Source organism: Camelina sativa, chromosome 1, assembly GCF_030686135.1.
Source record: "Camelina sativa cultivar CO46 ecotype springtype chromosome 1, ASM3068613v1".
NCBI lineage: Eukaryota > Viridiplantae > Streptophyta > Magnoliopsida > Brassicales > Brassicaceae > Camelina > Camelina sativa.
In genome coordinates, this window is record NC_141880.1 from 22,147,991 (window position 1) to 22,152,554 (window position 4,564).

Below are 4,564 nucleotides of genomic sequence, written 5' to 3' on the forward strand. Positions count from 1 at the left end.
TAGTGGCTTCGTCCTCATGAACTTGAATGGCTTTGGCAGTGAACTCCCTTGGATTTTGGACAGCTTTTCCAGGGAGTTGGTTGGGTTTTGGAGCTGAAGAAGAGGCTATGTTACTCTCCATGTACTTAACTCTGGAATTCAGACCCTCAAACTTCATATTCAGATCATTGTATTGAGATGTGAGCCTTTGGTTTAGCTCAGCAAACTGTTTGGCTTCCTCTATCTTCCCTTGTGTTTGACCAATCAACAGCTGTTGTACCATGGCTCTAAGGTCTTGTTCCTGGCCTTGGTTAGTCTGAAACCCTGGTGGGGGACACAACTGGGGCTGGAACACCTGTTGCTGTTGTTTGGGGACATAGTTTTGGTGCTGTTGAGGCTGTTGAGGAGGGTAGACTTGATCTTGTGGGTTGGCCACATTTGTGCTCCTATAGGACAGATTATTGTTCCTAAACCCTCCTTGGTTATAACCCTTGAAGCCTCCTTGGTTTTGCATATAGCATAACTCAGCAAACTCATTCTCTCCTTCTTGAACTAGAGGCTCCTCTTCACTAACAAAGTGAATAGACTTTTGCTGACTTAGCAAGATCCTATCAAGCTTTTCATTCACCATTTTCAGATCCTTCTTGTACCTGTCTTCTTGATCAGTTGATGATGACCTTATGGTTCTGTCATAGTCCTCATTGTAGTTCCCATCAGACTGTGCAAGGTTCTCTACTAACTCCCAGCCTTCTTCCACATTCTTGTTGAGGAAGTTTCCATTGGAGGCTGTGTCAAGAAGCATTCTGAACTTGGGAAGCACTCCTCTATACAATGTGCTCAACAAAGACTCCACACTGAAACCATGGTGAGGACACTGAGTTTGGTATCCCTTGAATCTCTCCCAAGCTTCACAAAAGCTTTCATTACTCCTTTGAGCAAATCCAGAGATCTCATTCCTTAGTCTTGCTGTCCTAGCATTGGAGAAAAACTTGGCCAAGAAAGCCTTCTTGCATGCATCCCAAGTAGTGATTGCACCAGTAAGGAGAGTCTTTTCCCATAAATGAGCCTTGTCCCCAAGTGAGAAAGGGAACAACCTCAGCTTGAAACCATCTTCACTTGATCTTGGTAAGACCACAGATTCTGTCAAACTCATCAAGATGATCTAGTGGATCCTCCATAGGCAGTCCATGGAATTTATTGGCCTGAATCATTGAGATCAATCCACTCTTGATCTCAAAGTTGTTGTTGGCAACAGTTGGTGGCACAATGCCAGCTCTTTGGTTGTGAGTGTTGGGTGCATCTCCAGCACCAATGTTCCTTGGTCGCTGAACCTGATCCTGTTGATCCATAGCTACTATAACCTCTTGTTGTTGCTTAACAACTCTCCTTTGCTTAGCTCCTAAACTCTTGGTCTTGTTGTTGATGTTGTCAATAGGCCTAAGAAGATTGTCCTTTCCTTTAGACCTTGTGTGCATTAACAGACACAAACGATTTTTGCTAGGCAAGCGACTGAGCACAGGCTCAAGTAGGAGGTCAAGTCGACTGGAAAATGATGGTTATAGAGATCCGGCTTCTGGCTCGAGCAGGTGCTCGATCACGACTCGGTCGAGTGGTGGTCGAGTGACTGGTCGAGTGGTACCTGAAATGGAACTTCAACCCAGAAACAGAAGATTCGAGTACAGCAACCTCACAAGCGTATAAAAGAACTTAATCTTAGACTAATATGGATCCTAAATGTCACAAAAACACACTCAAATGGGCAACGACGCCAAATTGAAACAAGATTTCTATTGTGGTGTGAATGATGATGTATGCAATGGTGAGATATGAATGGAATGATGGATGGGTGTTTCAATTCCCCTTATGCTATTGCAGTACAAGAGGTATCAATCCTAAATGAGTGTTCGTGAACAATTAAGATATGCATATGAATCTAAGTTAAGACAAATGTAAAGATTGTTTGTCACTAACAATCCTAGGAATAAAATGTAAAATGCAGAAAATAAACTACAAGAACTAACAACTAGATGCAAATGAAACTGAATGATTGAAACAGTGATAAAGCAAGAACAGAAACAGAGACTACTACTAATGAACTAATGCAAGATAATTAATGAACTGAAAACTAAATGTATGCAACTGGAATGAAACAGGAATGAAACAAGACAAACACAAATCATAGACACAGAGTTCTGGGGATGAACTCGAGCAGCACTCGACCGAGTGTAGGTCGAGTGGGTGGTCGAGCTAGACTAGACGCAGAAACAGAGCAATGCAATAAAAACAGAGTAATGCTAAATCCAATCAAACAACAAGCAAGCAACAGGATTAAGACTAAGATTTCAATAAACAAAGAAGGTCCTGAGGATGGATTCATGGGATGGACTAATCATTGTGGTTATCTAACTTGGTCAACAAATCTCAAGCAAACTTTGAGCTAACCTCTAGACATATTAATCTAAGACAAGTTTCTCCCACTCTCATGGTCAAGAAATAATCAAACCTATGCAATTCTAGACTTGTTCTCACACAGTAAAGAATCTACACAAGCAGGCATTAAGCAATACATCTCAAACCAAACAAGACCTCTAATCTCTTAGCAAGCCTAATGGTAAGCTCTAGATCTAGCCTTATCTATGCTTCCTAAACATTGGTGTGATGCTAAGAAGCTTGAAATCAGACTCTACCCTCTCAGATATAGAATCAGCATTAAGCTCATCTACCCTAGAAGAGATCTACAACAATCAAGCTTGACCAAGTCACACAAACCACAAGATCAATCCATCCTAACCCATCCTCAAGATCCTAAGGAAACTACTCACAACAATACATGGTGATCAAAGTCAAAAACCTAGAAAATATTGAAACTTGCATTATTAGAAAGATTAAACAAAGATCTTCAATATTGATGAAAGGATGAAACTCAAATTCTCAATATCTTGAAAGTTATAGAACCAACAAAATATAAGAATCTAGTCTTCTTTTTTAAGGAAGTACAAGATCTTAAAAATAAAAATGCAAAAGGAATAAAACTAAAAAAGGTAAAAACTAGGTTTAGGGAATATCTAAAAAGTTGCACACTTTGGTGGCTGCAGGTACAAGGCCTTATATAGGTGAGGAGGTGGAAGCCTTAAAAATAGAAAAAGTCAAAGTAGTCAACGGCTCGGTCAACTCGACCAGTGCTCGGTCGAGTCCATGGTCGAGCTGGCTTCTCTCGTGCACACTCCACTCGGTCGAGTCCATCTACCCACTCGGTCGAGTGCTTGGTCGAGTTGGACTCTGGACCTTGGTTCTTCAGCCTTAACTCTCTTGCTTTCCCTTCAAGATTGCTTCACTTCTCCTCAGGATTGTTTCCATGCTCCTTAAGCTCCAAAATCACCTGTTTATGCATGAAAAGATGCAAATGCAATGCAACTAAACTCTAATGCATGATTAGTCCTAAAGCTACACAATAATGATGAAAATGACTAGCAAAAGATGCAAAAGATGTGAATAAACTAAGGGAAAACATGGTAAAATATATGAACATCAAGGGGCTTCTCAAGGATCTTGGTATTGACTCAAAACAACCGATTACGATGCATTGTGACAATGAGGCTGCAATCCACATAGCCACCAACTCTGTCTTCCATGAGAGAACCAAGCACATTGAAAGTGATTGCCACAAAGTTAGGGAGAAGATTGAGGAAGGAGTTATACTACCGTGTCACACTCGGAGTCAAGATCAGTTGGCCGATATCTTCACCAAATCTGCAAGTCCTAAGGTTTGTGACTACATTCATACCAAACTTGGGCTTGTAGACATTACAAGACCTTGATCGACTCCTCTAATCCGTGGACAGCACACTCTTTTTCCCTTGACTTAGTTTTGTCCCATGAGGTTTTCTAAACGAAGGTTTTTAATGAGGTGCTGCTTCACGGGTTCCAAGCTTAGCCAATTCATTCGGCTAAGCTTGAGGGGGAGTATTGACCATGGCCGTTTATGTGATAGGCCGACCATGGCCGTTTATGTGATAGGCCGTCCGTACGGTCAGGATAGCCTAGGCCATAAGGCCATCAGGCCATGAAGTGAGAAATAAGGAAGAGGTGGCCCTAGAAGCCCACTAGAAAGAAGGATCTCGAATGGGGGAAGAATCACGTGTGCATTTGGTTGCTTGGTGGTTGATTCCACAATTCAAACCAACAAGGACATGTCGCTTTCACCTCATTAATGTTGGACCATGGACCACACAAGTGGCTCTCTCCCTCTCTCTTGTGCCTAACGGCTAATTCTTCTTGTTCTCACTATATCTAGTCTTGTAAACAACATAAGAAACATTCTATTCTAGTCTATTCGATTATTCTCTTTGTTACACACTTATCTCTCTCTTTTATTTACCCTTACAACATCAAAACCTCTCTTATTCTCTTAAGTCTTCCGCTTATTCTAACATTTGTTCCCCAATCCTATGAGGAGGCCAAAGAACATAAGGAGTGGCTCGACGCACTAGATGATGAAACGGGGGCCATGGTACGTAATCACACGTGGGACGAGGCAGATCTCCCAAAAGGCAAAAAGGCTGTCAGCTCCAAGTGGGTGTTTACC

The 4,564-nt window shown here is 41.8% G+C and overlaps 1 non-coding gene across 1 annotated transcript; it reads left to right on the forward strand.

Moving 5' to 3' along the window:
- The first annotated feature begins 836 nt into the window (after positions 1 to 836).
- LOC147950194 (small nucleolar RNA R71) lies at positions 837 to 943 on the forward strand. Its single transcript, XR_015565742.1, has one exon. It is a non-coding gene; the product is annotated as a small nucleolar RNA R71 (small nucleolar RNA).
- The last annotated feature ends 3,621 nt before the right edge of the window (positions 944 to 4,564 follow it).